General features: G+C 42.5%; 1 long non-coding RNA gene across 1 annotated transcript; it reads right to left on the bottom strand.

Annotated features, from left to right (window-relative positions):
* Window positions 1–2,521: 2,521 nt before the first annotated feature.
* LOC143929893 (uncharacterized) lies at window positions 2,522–14,650 on the bottom strand. The gene is made up of 3 exons (XR_013262627.1): window positions 14,485–14,650; window positions 10,758–10,805; window positions 2,522–2,763 (listed from the first exon to the last, which is right to left on the bottom strand). It is a non-coding gene; the product is annotated as an uncharacterized LOC143929893 (long non-coding RNA).
* Window positions 14,651–19,136: the final 4,486 nt, after the last annotated feature.

Genomic DNA, 19,136 nt, shown 5'->3' with positions numbered 1-19,136 from the left:
TAATCTCTGTTCCATGTACACTGCGTTGGGGTGCCTTGTGGCATGGTAACACACCAAATGAATTATTGCAACATTTAAGTTGGAAGCAGGCCTTAACTGTAAAGTCAATCTAATACCCGTTGTTTAAACAGACACTACATACTTTCTTTGGATGTATAGTGAAAATGTATTTAAAACTACATTTTCCACAGAAGCCTTTAGTCTTTGAGTTCAAGTAGGTGGCTAGAGAGAACAACTGCTGTTCTGCTTTTAGTGTAATTTCAATTTTTTCTCTGTGCCTTTCTTATTTTAAAAACTTTAGTTAACTCTGCATCTCACATTTTTTCACTTATCACTGCAGTGCCAGTGCCTTTGCTATATTGCTAATAGAGTATTCTGCAAGAGTTATGCCAATGTTTTATCTTTATTGTACAGTACAGGACACTGGGATCAATTCATAGACCATGGGTTCTTTTTTTGCTTCTTTCAGGTGATTGGACAGTGGCAAAAGCTATGCTCGGTCTGCTCCCTAGTGTATTCATATGACCATGTCCCCTTGGTGAGGCTCCAATTTTTTGCTAGTGTCCTTGGGTGATGGACATCTTCTCTTCTATTCTTTACCAAATTAATTTTACCTCCTTTGACTTCTATCAAGATCTGACTGATTATTGCCTTCATGCCTCACTAGTAGTTTCTGCATCAGTTACCCTTGAGTTCACCTTTAGAACCTTTGTGGACTCTGCGGCAGTGGAGCCAGTCTGTAAGGTTTGGTTTGGGCACTGTATTAAGCACACACCTTGTGTGGTGCCATGAGTGTAGTTGGTCCACTTTGCTATACAGGTCCAGGACTGTGGTTCAATCCTATGACACCCGACCCTGAAGAACTCTTTGGGGGCATGCCCACTGGGATGCAGAAGCCTGGATGCAGGCCAAATCCAGCATTATGAACAAGGTAAGACAGGGCTTTTTGTACCCTTATACATTATGTTTCCTGCATTTGCATGTTCTGTTGGCTTTGTAGGGTTGGGAGCTTTTTTAGCTCTTACCGGCCTACATACGCAGGGTACCTGGTCCCATTATAACATCTTGCTGGCTACTTTGGCCTCTATTTTTGGAGTGATTGCATCTAAAGGTTTCAAGGGGGCAAGACATCCATTGGCAATAATAGTTTTCCTGGCCTCCTGTCATGTTTTTAATCATATATTCTGATGGAATGTGTACCTAACACACTGTTATAAACATGTAAGTAAAGTATTAGCAAATACACTACATATGTGCACTCTTAAATATGAGAATCTCTAACATATGTTTTTTTCTATTTCAATAGATTATTCATTATTAATGCATATACTCCCTGAAGAAGGAGATCTATTCTCTCTGAAACGCGTAGGGTCATACTGTGAATGACATGTATATGTACGGACCATTAGTGTATTCATGTACTCTTTGTTTTATGTAATAATTTATTTTTATTTTTTCAATAAAAAAAAAACTTTTGTATTTTCAAAAATCTGATATTGATTTAAAGTGCCTTAAAAGTCCACCTCTAGGGGTATTCCAAAATTTCGATTTAACTTTGGATGTGGCACACAAAATTGTAGAATCATTGCCCCCCGTATATATTGTCTAGAATGCCCGGAAGGTGCTATTTTAATGTTGGGCCTCTGTATGTGGCCAGGCTGTGTAAAAGTCTCACACATGGGGTTTCGCCATACTCAGGAGTAGTATATATATCCAAAGTATATAGGAAGTTCATGGGAGGAGCAAGGAGTTCAAGGTTCAACAGTAATCAAGACTCAAGGTAGGGTTGTCTAATGGATCAGGCAGGGAGCTGTCCAGCCTCCCAGATAGCTCAATGGGAAGAATTAATGCCAGACACAGAAAAGGTCCCAGGTTCAAGCCCAGGTCCTGACAAGCAGACAGTCAGCAAGTGGCTAAACCAGCACTTCAGCTATTATAATACAAAATTCAGTATATAAATTGTAGAGCTTCATCCCCTCCATCGATTCCTGCTTACATCTCTCATATGGGAGTTTCAGTCTAAAACAAACACATCCATGTGAGCTGCTGCAATCCATTACCTTCCCACCCTGCTCCATTGACGTGTCTCTTTCTCTGCTGCAGTTCATTCCTATCAGCCACATCAAGCCCTTTCTCCCTATGTGCACAGTCAATCCACATGTGGCCGACATGATTGGTTGACACAGCAGTCACATGATTGGAAAGCTCCCAATCATCAGTAGAGATTGGGAGCTTTCCATTAGCCACTGGTAGCTGTTCTCGGCACAGCTCTGTTTACCTTTAGGTATTCATATAAGCAGCTTCTTGGCGTTAAGGACCTCTCACCAAGAGGCTGCATATATGCAAGTGGCTGGGGCCAATCAGTTAAAAACCACCAGGATTCCATGAAGAAAACAGCAATATTAACAATTTTCTACAGCCATGTATTGAACATCAGTATTGGTAAATTTGCTATATTTCAATAATTTGGCACCCCATTGCAGTTTGTATAATAAAACAAAGAAATATATTTAGAGCAAGCAATTTAAAGTTTAATTGAGCAAAGATAATTAACGGGCTGTAACAAGATGCATGATTTAACCAATTTAAACTTTGATGTGTTGTAAGTATTTTGCAGAGAAGTAAATTAGTATCTCAGAGTTTGGGCTCAAGCATGATATCTTCATTAATCACAGCAAATACTTCATTTGCCCTGACAAGGATTACAGGGATCAGGACAGCAGGAGATGGGGACAACACAAGGCTTGCAAGGATTGCATGGATCTGTCAAGAAAGAAATCTTTAATTAGTAATAAATTACTGCTTAGTGTAAAATATATTTTCACAATTGACTACAGGTGATGTTAATTTTTATCTAGCAGACATGTTAAAATGTAGATAGCAGATAAAAGTGCCAAAATGCCTTAAAGCCTTGGTTCCTTTTTCTATGTGTAGATTCATTATTTAGCCAGCAGATTAGGTTTTTAGCCAAACTTTTTTCCGATCAGTTTCCGGGAGGGAGCATTTTCTTGGAACCAACATCAATGGGTTGTAGATAATTAGTGTTTTCACGTTTGCCAATTTCCAGTCTGCAGCAGCAGATATGTGTACTCAACTCCCAAGTACATGTCTAGATTTCTCCTGTTCAACTTGTAGGCTGAATGACAAAAAATTATTAGATTCCTCCATTCGCACTGTTTAGTGTAGATAGAGGAGTCTGTGCTACTGCATTGTAATCAATAAGCCAGAGAATCCCAGCTGCTTGAATACCTGAACAGTGACTACATCTGATAGAATGCAATCACTGTTTACCCACAGCTCAAATTTCATCTTATTCAGCAAAAAGTGACGGAAATTTGAGCCGTGTTCGTCCAGCTTTAGTTCTCATTGGGCTTTTCATTTAAGCCAGCAGCCATTTTTATAACACTGGAAATGGTCACTAAAATAAAAAGAATAAATGCAAATTAATTTATTAAAGAAAAAATATTATTTATTTTGTCCCAAACCTACTTGGGTGTAGAGAGGAGATTAGTTCAATGTACAGAATAGAAGATAATTACACTTTGTGACCTTGATACATACTGTATTATGAAAAGTTTAATGACTACAATGTTTGGTCCTGAGTGGTTTATCAAAGACAAAGTCGTTTTCTATGACGAAAGCCACACAAGGTGAGACTGGTCATAAAGCAGTGTACATTATCTTTTTTGGCTTAATTGTAACCTTAGTAGTGATACTCCAACTGTGGATTTGTTTAGGAAACCAGTTGTACAGCATATGCTATAGACTAACTGGTTACAACAATGATAGTCAGCTGCTGATATAGAAGATATTAGATATGTCACATATTTATCCGATTCTTGACTTTTACATGCTGATTTCACAAAACACCCCTTTGTTTTTAATTGTCTTTAAATCCAGATGTTTATCAATTCTGTAGTGTATTTTCTTTATCCACTTGCCTACTGGCCACTTTTATCCCCTTACTGCCAAGGCCAATTTTCAGCTTTCAGCGCTGTCTCACTTTGAATGACAATTGCATGATACCCATATGAAATTGGTATCATTTTTTATACACAAATAGAGCTTTCCTTTGGTGGTATTTAATCACCTCTAGATTTTTTTATTTTTTGCTAAATCAACGGGAAAAAACTAACATTTTGAAAAGAAAAATTGTTCATAGTTTGTTATAAAATTTTGCAAACAGGTAATTTTTCTCCTTCACTGATCTGCACTGATGATCCTGCACTAATGGGCACTGATGGGTACTGACGGGTGGCACTTTTGGGCACTGATTATGAGGCACTGATGAGGCTGCACTGATAGGCGGCACTGATGAGAACTGATAGGCGGCACTGATAGGTGGCACTGATTGGCACTGTTGGGCAATGATTGGCAGCATTGGTGGGCACTGACTGGCAGCATTGGTGTGCAATGATTGGCAACACTGGTGGGCACTCATTTTCAGCACTGGCGGGCACTTTGGGACCCTACTAATAACACTGATTATTAGTGCCCTGATGATCAGTGCTGATGCCCCTTTAGCATAAGCTGGTTATCAGCTTTCTTCTCTCCTCATGCTGTCAGCATGAGTGAAAAAAAAGTGGATAAGCAGCTTATGTTTACATCCTGTGATCAGCTATCATTTGCTGACAGCTGATCACGTGGTAAAGGGCCTCTGTGATTGGCCATTTACCATGTCCTGTGATCAGTCTGAAGGACAGGGCGATCATGGGAGGACGTCCATTTACCCCCTCCCAGGAAAGGAAGCCGTCTTTCAGCTATAACGCGGGCAGAAAGTGGTTAGACAATATTTTGGCACATTACATTGTGTTTTGTAAGCCATAGTTGCAATTCTAGTAACAGTGGTAGTATGCTGGGTTTCTTTTTTTTTTTTTTTTTTTTTTTTTTTTTAATGTTTATTCGATTTTACAAGCAAACATAGATCACATTACATAGCCGTATAACTTAACAGATATATAGGACTGCACAGTAAAACAGCCAATAATACAGTACTAGCAGGCCTCTTGAGTTGTGTTATTCAGATCCGAAAGGGTCCTAAAAACCCAAAACGGCACATGTACACCAGCTAAGCAAATCATCTTTGCAACCCTTGGGCGACTATCATTTACAGTGGGCGAGACGTATGGAAAGAGATAGGGCGGCACAGTGATGTAGTGGTTAGCACTCTCACCTAGCAGTAAGGAGGGCCACTGGTTCAAATCCCAACCGTGACACTACCTGCCTGGAGTTTGCAAGTTCTCCCTGTGCCTGCGTGGGTTTCCTCCGGGTACTCCGGTTTCCTCCCACAATCCAAAGACATGCAGGTAGGTTAATTGGCTTCTGTCCAAAATTGGCCCTAGTATATGAATGGGGACCTTGGATTGTGGGCTCCTTAAGGGTAGGGACCAATGAGAGTGTGCAGGGATAGGGACAATCATAGACACTCAGGTTGAACTGGATGGACTGGTGTCTTTATTCAACCTTACTAACTATGAAACTATGAAACTATGAAAGTAAAACTAACAACAGCACAGTTAAAGGTCCAAGTTGTCAAGGAGGCTTAAAGTTAGCCGGATCCCCACAAGAAAGTAGTTTAAGTCTACCCAGAGAACCAGTTAGGTTGTTGCGGAGATACCATTCCGTGTAGCGAAATGGTTGCATGGCCATCTGAAGGTCAGAGTGTGCCAGTGTGGCCTCCATATATTTGCGCCACCTCGCAAAAAAGTGGCGGGTAGGTTTAGGGTTCCTGGTAATGGTATCCAGGCTCTCTGGGTAAAAGAGCGATTCAATAGCCTTTTGAGCCATGAGTAGTGTAGGTGGTGTCTTGGAGATCCAATTCTGCATAATGGTGCGGGCAACAAGGAGGGCCAGTTGGGCCCATTGAGAAGCTGGGGTCCAACTCTGATCTCCCGACGGCGGGGTTTGAGGAACATGGCCAAAAAGGCAAAGCGCGATATCCTGCGGAATCTGTTGGTGAGTAATCGAGCCAATGTAGGTAGTCACTGCGGTCCAGTAACTTGCAATGGCAGGACAGTCCCACAGGCGATGTAGCAATGTGGGGTGAGGCTTAGAGCACCAAGGACATATTTTTAAGTTGCCATTATCTTTATCTATGTAGACCGGGTAGTATGCTCTGTGAAGTATCCTAAATTGCGTCTCGCGCCATGTTTCAGAGAGGGTACGTTTCCTTACTCGCCTGTATCCATCTAATATTTTATCCGGAATATCTTCATCTCGCAGAAGGGTTGCCCATTGCCGGAATGGGGTGAGATGGTATTCGTCGGTTTGGTGTTGGATGAGATAGGAATAAAGATTGGTTTTCGAATATTCCCGAGGCCACTACGGTATCCATGAAAGACTTCTGAAAGGGGTCCGTCTGTGGACCGCATTGGGAGTTCAAGTAAGCAATCAGCTGACCATAGTAAAAAAGATGGGTCGGTGGAAGTGAAAATTCCTGAGATAGGACTGCGAACGACTTAAATTTGCGGGAGTTAGCTTCATAAACCGCTTTGATGGATGTGAGACCTTTTATTCTCCACTGCTCATAGATTGCATGTAGGGTGGACGGGATAAACATGGGATTCCCCTGTATAGGAAGATGACTCGAGATGGAGGTCGGCAAGCCCAGTAGTTTGCGGGTCTCTCTCCAGGCAATGACCGTGTCTCTGATCAGCAGATTAGATTTAAGATGAGGTGGCAATGCGTGTAGTCGGGAATGCAGAATGGCTGCCAATGAGTACGGAGAAGCCATAGCTCCTTCCAGTCGTACATTGCAGTATCTAGAGTTGCCCGATATCCAGTCCAGACCCTGACGTAGTAGGCATGCAAGGTTATAGAAGCGAAGGTTGGGCACCCCCGCCCCGCCTTCGGTCTTCGGGAGGCATAGTTTGTGAAAAGCTATACGTGCTCTCTTACGAGACCACAGAAAGGTCGAAAGTGCCTTATATATTTTCTGGACGTCTGCGTGCTTTAGCAGAAGGGGTATGGTCTGCATGGGGTATAGCAGTCTAGCAAAGGATATCATTTTAAACAAATGGCATCTCCCGAAGAGCGATATAGGCAGGGCTGTCCATAAATCTAATTCCTGTACAATTTTCGATACAAGTGGGGGGTAATTCAACCCGTACAATGAGGTCGGTTCTCGCCCTATGTGTATGCCTAGGTATGTGATATGATGTTTGGCTATGGTGAACTGACGTGTCCATTTGTGGGACATTCTGGGATTCAGGGGCAAGATTTCACTCTTGTCAAAATTAACTCGAAAACCTGAGCAGTTTTGAAAAGTGGAGAAGATGCCCTGTAACTTAGCAAAGTCGGAGGAGGGGTCAGTGGTGAACAACAGGATATCGTCTGCAAATAGAGCGGATCGCAGCGTGTGCTGACCTATCGGAAGACCACTGACCCCATCCCGCGAATTAAGCAATCTAGATAGAGGTTCAATCGCTAGATTAAATAATAGCGGCGACAGTGGGCACTCCTGCCTGGTACCTTTGGACAAAGGAATGGAAGCTGACATGAAGTCAGGGGTGACCAGTCGAGCTGTGGGGGACGAGTACATCTGTTGTATAAATTGCATAAACGGGCCTTGAAAACCAAACCGCTCTAGAACTCTGAACAACCAAGTTAGACTCACGTTATCAAAAGCTTTTTCCGCGTCTAAAGAAATTATTGCTACGTCTTGTGTGGGATGGTTTTTGGCATAGTGTAGGGCCATGAGAACTTTAAGAATATTAAGGGTAGCGGAGCGTCCAGACACAAAACCTGATTGGGCCGGGTGGAGTAGCGAGGGGAGAAATGTGGCTAGTCTAGCTGCAATGATTTTGGATAAAATTTTTGAGTCCACATTAATGAGTGAGATTGGGCGATATGATCCAGGCATAGTGGGATCCTTACCTTTTTTTGAGATACGTTTTATGTAGGCATGTGAACCCGTGGGTAGATAAGGCCCACCCTGCCACATGCCCGCATAAACAAGTTGAAGGGTAGCCGGTAGGTACTCCACAGTGGACTTGTAGAATTCCGCTGAGTAGCCATCCGGACCAGGCGCTTTGGCCGTGGACATGGACGAGATAGTTTGTTTGATCTCCTCAAGAGTAATGGGGGCATTAAGGATAGCGATGTGTTCGTCTTGCAGGGTCGGCAAATTAACGGTGGACAACAGGGCATCCGCCATGTCCATGTCAGTGGAGTCAGCTTTGTACAGGTTAGAGTAATAGTTGGTGATAATGTCATTGATCCTATCTTTGTCTAAGGTCACCGAGCCGTCTACATCTCTCATGGAATGTATGCGAGTGGGTCTTCTGGGTCCCGGGCATAGTTTCGCAAGGAGTTTGCCCGATTTGTTTGCGTATCTGTGAAAGTACAGTTTAGAGTAGGCCAGTTGAGCCATCTCCTGTTGCTCAGCCCAAAGGTCAAACTCCCTTTTAGCTTGAGTCCAGCTCTGGATATGTTCCGGCGTACGGTTCAGAAGTAAGCGCTCGTGAGCTGCATTAAGCGTTTTACTAGTGGCTTCATACTGACTTCTATTATGTTTTTTTAATTGCGTGGTGTACGATATTATCCTGCCTCTCATAAAGGCTTTACCCGTTTCCCAGAACAAATTAGGATCCGAGATATGTTCGCTATTGGTGGTCGTGTAGTCAGTCCATGCAGTCCGAAGCATGTCTCGAAAGTCTGGGCTGTCAGTCAGATAGGAGGGAAATCTCCATGTTTTCAGCACACGTGGGGCTCCCGAGAGCGACAAATGCACCACTACCGGACTGTGGTCCGATATCCTGGCATCTAGTATATCCGAATCTCGTAGGAAGGGCGTCAGGGCGGGAGAGGCAAAAAAATAATCTATGCGCGAAAAGGATTGGTGCGGTGGAGAGAAAAAGGTGTATTCTTGGCTAGTCGGGTGTTGCAGTAGCCAGATATCAGTGTAGTGTATGGAGGTCAGGGCTTGGGCTAACGAAGTAGGATTGGGCGCAGTGGAAGTCAGAGAAGTCCCCTTACGAGAATCAGTCTTGGAGCGGTCAGTTATTGTGGACATCACTGAGTTGAAGTCTCCTCCAACTAAGTGATTTGAATCAGGGACGGCTAAAATCCATTGGACTACGTCCTGGAAGAAGGGCGTGCAAGGTGAGTTAGGGGCGTAAACATTAGTGATGGCCATGGGGGTTGAGTCAAGTAGCATCTGCACTGTCACCTTACGTCCCTCAGTGTCAGCTCTAATAGACACTATTTCATGCAGAAGGTGCTTATGTATTAATATGGCAACACCAGCCTTGCGTCCAGCAGCTGGTGAGCCATAGACCTCACCAACCCATAGTTTACGTAGCGTTGCAAGTCCTCCATTGTGAGATGAGTCTCCTGCAGTAAGGCGATGTCTGCTTGGAGGCGCTTCAAGTGCCGCAGTACAGCCATGCGTTTACACGGAGATCGAAGCCCCTTGACATTCCATGAGATAACATTTACGTCACGTCCACCAGCTGGCGATGTAACGATAAAGTTAGCTGAGTAAGAATGCTAGTGGTCAGTGCAGGGACAGACTTGCTGTGCTCAAGTGTCCCCGCGAGTGTAGGTCTCCATACATAGGCTTCAGTGCCCAAGGGTGATACGGCTACATTAGGCATCTGCATCTTGCTGGGTTTCTAAAAGGGCTAGATTCTACCTTAAAGTAGAACTAAAGCAAAACATTTTTTCCATTTTGTATAGAGTAGGGGAGGATTATAACTCCTGCCAGTTTTTTTTTTTTTTTTGCCTTCTGTGTCTGAGAGACTATGCACAGGTCCATCTGTGAAAATCATTATAAGGCACATTTTCATCACCTGGGCGCAGGATACAAACATTGAGGTCCAAAACAGATTTATCTTGCAGCAAACATTAAATGTTTGCCAGCTAAGGTCCAGCAGCGGAAAGATTATGTTACTCCTTTAAAGTGCCAGATCAGAACAGGCAAGGCAATGTGTTAGGAGCTATTAATTGGGACAATGATTATTCTTTATTTTTTAGGGGGGCAAACTTGGGTACTTCTACAGGTAATTGATCTTAAAAATCCCAATTTGCCACAAATTGTTTGCAATAAAAAAATAAACCCTGAGTCCTCAGTGTCATTGAGGACAACACTGTCCTCAACAATTAAATTCACCCAAAGACTATTCCCAGGGTTAAGGAGTCAGGAAATGTTCTTCTTGAAGCCTGCCTCATTTCCTTCTCTTCAACTCCAGCACCCCAACCCTCCTTTCTTAAGTATTCCACTTTTACCTCCTACTGCCTTTGTCTCATAGCATTTGTAAAGTATGGAATGAATATGAGAGGGATTGATGGCCTTTTGCTGCTGACTTGTCATATTGAAGCGCTGCTCTTGCTGAGCTCTGTATTGCAGAGTCATGTGTTTCCTCATGCATGTGGTGCCTAACCTGATACTTTTACAATGGCCAATATTCTGTAGGCAGAGACTGAAAGCAGTGCTGCTGATAGCAGGTACATAAAAAAAAGTCCACACTGCAGAGCTCTGCAGACCAACCCCAGGAATAGCAGTGGCCTGTACATGTAGGGCAGTGCCACCAGATGGATTAGGACTGCTTGCAGAACCTCTGCCTCTCACTTTAGGTCTATTTTAAATTTTTAATAAAAGGGGATTGTCCAAATATAAGAGCAGCTATAAAAATAGAGAAGAATAGATATGTGGTACTGCGGTGCACACTATACTGCATAAGTATTTAATCTTGACTTATTTTAAAGAATATATCATACAGTGATATAAAGGGCAATCACGCCTTTCTCTTTTTTACCTTGTTGACGTACATAGTGGTTGCCACGTTGACCCTGAGGTTTACATGCTGAAAAAACAAACAAACATACTTTAGTAAAGAACTCCAGTCAACTATTAACAGCAATACTATCAATAAAATATGGCAACTGTGATAAAGTCAATTTTGTAAAGTCAAAGAAAAGTGCACCCCTCTGACCCTTAAATGCTCTCCTCATCAGGAGTTATTTGCTGGTTTGGAGTCCATTACTCCTCCACACATATCTCAGTATAATCCAAAAGAAAAGCCACACTTTAATAATGTCTTCACAGGCAAAACTTTAATCAACCAATAAGCTTCAACAATTGGTCCTGTTCCAGGTCCACCACATGTTTACACCTGATGGGCTTAAACATAGAGTGTCCTGGGGGTGGGACCATGTGCTGAAAGCAATTGGAATTTTTTTTTTTAAATAACAATTTTTTAAAATAACAATAGCAGGTCATACTTACCTGCTTTGTGCAATGGTTTTGCACAGTGCAACCTTGATCGTCCTCATAGCAAGTTGTTTGCTATGTGGGCACACATATAGGCTTGAACCTGAGCCGGAATGTGTGTGTCTATTGACACACACAACACGACTTGTCCCCATTCTACACTCCCTTCTCACTGGATATGATTGACAAGAGCAGTGGCTCTCACTGCTACCTCCTTGTCCAGTGAGGAGCATGAGAGAAGCTCTGCTTCTCTTGGGCACAGCACAGAGTCGAGATAAGACTCAGGTGGGTATTTAGTGGGGGTTTTGCAGGAACTGATCACAGAAGGTTTTTTTTTTTACCTTAATGCAGAAAATGCATTAAGGTTAAAAAAAACAAAAAACGTCTACCTGTGCAACCACTTAAATCTTGTTAGCTGCTAAAAGTTTTACCTGTGAAGACATTGTCGGTGCATAATGTTTCCCTTGAATTATGCCAAGCTATGTAGTAAAAGCAAGGTCACATAAGACATCCCATTCCCACAATAAAAAATAGCAGGAATGCTCAAAATAAACGTGAAGAAGATGTTTCACTTTCAACTGGCTTACCTAATGAAGAGGGTGATTCTCACAAGATTTTTATGTAATTAATTTAAGGTTATAATATAGTACTATCAATTTACGCAGCGCTTTACATATACATTGTACATTCACATCAGTCCCTGCCCTCAAGGAGCTTACAGTCTAAGGTCCCTAACTCACATTCATACATACACATACTAGGGCCAATTTAGACAGAAGCCAGATAATCTACCAGCATGTCTTCAGAGTGTGGGAGGAAACCAGATTACCCAGAAGAAACCCACACAGGCTCAAAGAGAACATGCAAACTCCAGGCAGGTAGAGCTGTGGTTGGTATGTGAACCAGAGACCCGTTAGCTGCAAAGCAAAAGTGCTAACCACTACACTACCCTGCTGCTTTAGCTTTATTGTTCATAGGATCTCACCAGAAAGCATGTGATGTTAACCTTGCCTAGGTTCCACAAGCAGAAGTGAGACGTGAGCTAAATATGATTTTTAGATATCCCTTATTTTTTTTATTTGAAGCATTCCATTTCATTCCACATAGGTGTGCACACAGAATGTGCCAGGTGTGCATGGGCACACCCTAATAACCCAGTGTGGAACAGATTTCCCCCTGTTTAAACCCATGTTATTTCACCACAGGCCCCTAATGGGGCTCCTAAAACAATTGAAAAAAAAATGTAAAAAAAAAAAAAATACAGTACATATGCACACACACGCAAATATGTTTGAGCTTTGGGGTGCACACCCTAATGCAATAGGCTTTGGGGTGCACACCTATGATGTAGAGATTATTATATTGTAGAGTACAGTAAGTATTTGAAATATAGAAATTTGCATGGTAAGTAAAAAAGCAACTCTGTCATTAAAAATCAAAATGCCATTTAAAGTATCCCTTAAAAAAGAAGATTATGACTATGGCATCAAACACTCCTGTAATGAAGATAAATCGCTGCTTAAAATTGTTGTAAAGGCTGGACATGTTTTACCTTAATGCATTCCCTGTATTAAGGTAAAAAAAGTTCCTGTGTCTGTATGGACCCCTCCTGAATACTTAGTTCTTTCAACCCAGCGATGTGCCCACCTGCAATGGCTGTCTTCCCTCTTCTCTGCTCACATAGGTAGCAGTGGGAGTAATTGGCTTCTACTGCTGTCAATCAAATTCTGTGAGCAAAGAATGGGGACAGGGCTAAGCCACAGTGTCTGTGCCCAAGGATGCAGACAGTGTGGCTCAGTAGATACTTCCTATGGGGGGCCACCAAGAAGAGGAGGAGCAGAGAGTGCTAGTGGGGGACCTGAGAAGAGGAGGATTGGAGCCACACTGTGCAAAAACTTTGCACAGAGTAGGTAACATGTTTGACAAATAAAAAATAAGTGCAGCGCTAAGTGATCAAACAATCGCGAAAAGAAAAATGTACATAAATAATATTATATCAAGAAATATCTGGATTAATAGCACAAACTCTGCTTAAATATAATAGATTTGCACACTAGAATTAAGCATATATAATAAACATCCAAAAAATAATTATTTAAAGTGACTAAAAATATCTGGTGAAAAAATGCTAAAAGTATAGTGAAAATCAGTCCATAGATACAAGTTCTTAGGTGAATTGCCAACGAAGATCAGTGAGTATGAAATCCCTTTGCCAAGTGGAAAAACACACAGGAAGTGAGCAAATATTCTCCTTACTGACTCCAAAGACCAATAGAATGGTCTCAGCAAGCCCAGGGAATTCGGTCTCCCAAAAACCTATGCTGCAATAAAGCTGATCCTGGATCGGTACCGCTCTGGGAATATAAATAATAAAAACTCCCATTGTATAGTATTTAAATAAAGAATTTAATAAAAATAAATATATTGCACTTACAAGAAAGTTGCAATATAAAATCATCGGTGTCCCATAACACTCTCCCTGCTCGCTGTCCTCCGCAGAGCTACACCTCCAACGAGGCAAACGTGATGACATCAGAGCACCTCCCTACACGGCGTTTCATAGCAAGCAGACGTTGTCTGGAGATTGGCTGATCCTCATGCACTTATTTTTTGTTTGTCACTGATTTAGGGGTTTTCTTGTATTCTAAAACTCAAAGTGCTGGCTGCTCTACCAAATGATTTATTTTTATTTTTTTTGGACATTCATATCCCTTCTCTAGCGCAGCGTTTGCCCTTTGGCTGTTTTTTTTTTTAAGTATAACACATTTGTTATTTCAATTAAAAAAATCAAGCTTTACAGACACATTAAAGAGGGATCGTTGGTTTCCAGGTCCTCCCCTGCTGGGCTAAGTGGTTTCTACTATTATCCCCTTCATCGCTGCAGGACATGATGGTGACCTAGGGACTGGTGGTAGGAACCACAGAGTGCAGCGGCAGACCACTAATCCACTCCAGAAAATATGACTCTCTTTAATCTTCAAGCAGTGATTTCTTTTCATTACAGTGCCATCACAGGTTATGGAGGTAAGTATTTACAATTCTCAGCACAGGGCACTTCTTTTGGCAGTTTTAACAGAATTTAACAACAGAGTCGCTCTAATAGTAGTTTCCAGCTAAAATTGATATAACTGATGCATAAGTGATAACTGATATAAGTACATATTCAGACTTTATAGCAAATTGCAAGAAAAACATTAATTTTACAATAAAAGTAGTACATAAAGCCTAGTACAAGTGTTATAAAAGTTAAGTTGCATTTTTAAATCACTTACGGTCTTGGCATGGATCTTTGCAGACTGGGGTTATTTGGCAAGGATCTTGGCATTTGATCTTCTGGCTGGCACATTTTTTTGTTCCAGACATATCTGCTTTTAGATTTGGTTTTCCTTCTTAGAAGATATACTGTAGGAGTTTGAAGAGAATTTGTTGTTTAAATAGCTTTCAATGAGGCCTTTATTTATACTGTATGTAAGAGGAAATAGAATGAGGGAAAATTCTTCCCCTGGCTGGTCACAATAAATTAAGAAGGCGTTTTAACACATGCCATTCACATGTTTATTATTTATGAACTGGTGCTCCTTGCTCATAGGGAAATTGCATATTACATATTTCTTTATTATTATTGTGGCTCACTAATGAATTCTAAGCCTCCAAATCTTGGTTTAGGGGCCATACAAGATGTATAAGGATGATCACTTTAGCTGATGTAATGCTATAGGTATGTGACTGTAAATTGACTATAGTTCCCTAGGTACTAACATCCAACTTACAAACAACTCCTACTTACAAACGGGCAGTGAGAGGAAATATACCCATAGGAAGGGAAATTCACTCCTGTAAGCCCTTGTACACACGGTCGGACATTCTGACAACAAATCCGTTGGATTTTGGTCGGACATTCTGACAACAAATTAGTTGGATTTTGTCCGACGGATTTTGTCCGAAACTGTTGCATACACACGGTCGGACAAAGTTGTCGGAAAATCCAATTGTACATAATGTGATGACGTTATTTTGTTACAATGGGACTACGTTCAGGCTAGTAGCCAATAGCTTTGGTTTAGGAATTTGATCTGAGCATGGCACTTTGTCTGTCGGAGTAGGCATTTTGTCAGAAAATTTTACGGACAAGTTGGAAAACTTGGTCCGTCGAATACTCCGACGGAAACAGTCCGATGGAGACCACACACAGTCTGATTATCCGACAAAACGGTCCGATAGGACATATCCGACCGTGTGTACAAGGGCTAAAAGTTATTATACGAAAAAAGGTGTCTCCTCTGATGCTTTATCACCAAGGCTTGTTTTCACAACAACCCAAAATTTTCAAAATCCAATTGTCATTGGAACAGAAAGTGAGGCAAAATCTTCTGAACAGTGGAACAGACAGAAAAACAAACATTATAGGGGTTTTAACCCTTCCCTATGCTATCCAAAAAGCTTAAAAAAATATTTTTTTTGGGCTGGAGCTACACTTAAAAAAATGCACGTGTTCCACCTTACAAACAGATTCAACTTAAGAACAAAGCTACAGACACTATCTTGTTTGTAACCCAGGGACCACCTGTATATAACTAGCCCACTAATTTCTTTTCAGGAATGTGCTTTTTTTCCTTTAACCACTTCCCGCCCAACCTATAGCAAAATGCTGGCTGAGCGGTGGTTCAGTTATCTTAACTGGGTGTCATATGACGTCCTTCATGATAACAGACGCCGCTCACCCGTTTGGGCACACATCGTGGCGATTGGTGGTGTGGTGTGTCAGTCTGACATACCGCTACACCAATCTTGGTAAAGAGCCTCCGACAGAGGCTCTTTACCATGTGATCAGCGTGTCCAATCCCACAAAGTGGATTTGCCTTTGGTAAATAACACCCACAGTGCTTTTTAATTTGCTCCAATCACACATTTCTGTCATGGTGCTGAAAATGAGGAATATTTTTGTCAGTAATGCACTACATACATTAACAACAAAAACAAGGTGTTTGTGGCAGGCCCACAACCTAATAATATTATCTGAAGAAGAGACTGTCACCTCATGTCTCAAAGAAATTTGGTTTGCACTGTTGAAGAAAAAGGCCCAAAAAAATCTAAATAAAAACCTAGGAGACAGCCAAAACAAACCCTAGCAATAAATGAAATATAAATCTATTTAAAAAATGTCTCTCAGACATTGTCTGGCATATCAATGCCCCCCATACCTGCAAAGTACTCTGTTTATCTGTTTCTGACCTTGCGGGCACTTTGTGGGGGCAAGCCAGGATGGCCAGATTCAAGTGCCATCAGGTTGGAAAGTTCTGGAAAGTTGGCCTCAGGCCCAACTGAGGCCACATAGTTTGATGAGTTTTTTTCTGAGAAAATTGTGCAGAATGCAGCAGGAAAGCACTATAAGGTTCAGTTTATATTCCGCCATGTGGATTGGAGTCAAAAATAGGCAGAACCGGCTGGCCATTACCCTGAAAGTGTTCTCCACCACTCTTCTGGCTCTGACCAGCCGGTAATTAAAAACCCTCTGGTCTGGGATGAGGGTCTTCATAGGGAATGGCCACATAAGATGGACCCCCAGTGCAAACGCTTCATTCGCGACAAAGACGAAAGGGAGTCCTTCCACATTCTCCTCTGGAGGTGGCAAGTTCAAGCTGTCATTCTAGAGACACCAGTAGAACTCCGTCTGGGTGATCACTCCACCATCCATCATCCAGCCATTTTTCCCCACATCTAGACGTGTTTCCCATCAATTGCACCTCCACAATTGGGAAAGTCCCAACGGGTGGCAAAGTGGGAGGCCACAGTCTGCCACTCCTGTGGCGTTGAAGGAAACTGTGGAGTCAAACAAGAAAAAAAAAATTGTTATTTTGCACACCAACATTGCAAGCAGATTAGACACAAACATTCTTGGCCAATATAAGTATAACATTTATTGAAATGAGTATTTAAAGCCAAAAGTATAAGGTCCACTTATCAGATTCCTCACTGTCATGGTTATGCAGTGATCTTCCTCTGTTTGCTTACCTCCCCTCATGTGTTCTGACTAAGAGGCCAGCCACTTCCACCTGGTGGTTTTTATAACCTCTCCTCTAAGCGTGGCTCCACCCCAGGTCCTATCAGGGAACCATATATTAACCTGTGCACTGCAAGCCAGCAGTGATGATCAACCATTGTGTATCCATTGTGTGTTTGGCTTCCTGCCTGCCGTGTGCTCTATGTTTGTCTCTGTTACTGACCTCGGCGTGTTCTCTACATGTCCTGTCTGCTTGTGACTTTGACCTTTTGGCATGCCCCAGACCATCCCTGTCTGCGTGTGACCCTGAACCTTTGGCGTGTACTCTGTTGTTCCTATCTGCTAGTTGCCCTGACCTCTGCCTTATCCCCTTACTATCCTTGTTGTTCCAGCCTGCTGCTTCCTTCTCCTGTAGTCTACTGTGAGTGTGAGCTGTGAGACCCCATGGGCCGAGACCTGGAGCCGGACTGCAGTGAAGTCCATCCTCACCACTGGAGGCTCTGGTGAACACCTGCTGGCTCTAAGGCCGCGTACACACGCGCGGACTGTTGGCCCAACTTTGTCCGTCCAACAGTTTGAGCGAACAGTCCGCTCAAACTTAGCATGGACGGACATGGCCACACACGACGGACGAACAGTTTGCTGAAACCGTGCGCGATGACGTGAATGGCACGTACGACGGGACGAAAAATACGACGTCCTATACACTGCAATGCAACCTTCCGACGTGGAAATCCTTTCTGAGCATGCGCGAGACTTAGTTGGCCGAACAAGCCTACACACGAGCGAACAGTCCGCTGAAACCTTGTTTCAGCGGACAGTTTTTCGGAATTTCCGTAAGACCTTGTTCGGCCAACTGTCCGCTGAAACTGTCCGCTGAAGCCCCACACACGAGCGGACTGTCCGCCCAAACACTGTTCAGCGGACAAGGTTGGGCGAACAGTCCGCGCGTGTGTACGCGGCCTTAGACTCCGCGCCCTGGGGAATCTATGCTCTAGTTCCTACTAGGTTCTGTGTTAGTGATCCAGTAGACCTGTGCCCTGAACCTCCCTGGGTACAATCTGCAGCAGTCAGTCCTAAGGTCCACTACCTAGCGGTGCACTTCCGACTCCTATAGAGTGCATCTGTCACCTGGTCTCAGGTGACCTGACACTCACCCCATCTGATGGCCCATTGCAAAAATTTTAGGAGGGGCATGTCTTAGACAGGTAACCCTCTCCACTTCATTGAGAGCTGAATGCATAAATAATGTTTGTTACTTTGCCAGCCCTCCTTACTTATGCTTACTTATGCTATTGGCAGCCCACTGGACAAGTAATAAGTTTCATAATAAAAAAAAATACACACTGAAGAAATGGAAGCACATTTTGACATTCTGCTATTACCTATCAAGATAATAATAAGAGAAACAAACTTTAAACATTACCATTTGAAAGTATTCAGGCAGACCCTTGCACTACATGCTTTGGTGAATTCATCCATAAATATGACCAAAAACGAGGTAGGTATCGTGTTTAAGGGTTGCCAAAATCAGCAGATAGAGGATTGCTATCAGCTGACTTAGCGGCTGCGGGTAGGGAGGGTTCCAAATGAGTTTGGGCCATCAAAAAAAAAGCCTCTGGCACTCTGCATGAATTTAAGGATGCATATAACATTTGTACACATTTTAGGGGGGTTTTAGGGTAAAGCACTATTATAGAGCTGACAAAATACATTGCTAAGTGACTAGGCTATAGGTGTATATGGGCCCAGGAGAGCATGCTGGGGAGGTTAGTAAAGGAAAATATGCATGATGGACAAAAAAGGAACTTTAAAAGCTTCCAGAATGCATGAGGACAAAGGGGCACAGCATATTACAACATATTACAATCATGGTAATTAGGGAATGATGAAAGAAATACAAGACATTAGCAAACATTAAAT

This window comes from Lithobates pipiens, unplaced genomic scaffold (assembly GCF_037356315.1).
Source record: "Lithobates pipiens isolate NorthernLeopardFrog02 unplaced genomic scaffold, aLitPip1_a1.2 Scaffold_25, whole genome shotgun sequence".
NCBI lineage: Eukaryota > Metazoa > Chordata > Amphibia > Anura > Ranidae > Lithobates > Lithobates pipiens.
The sequence above is the reverse complement of the archived record's forward strand: the minus strand, read 5'-3'. Positions and strand labels throughout refer to the sequence as shown.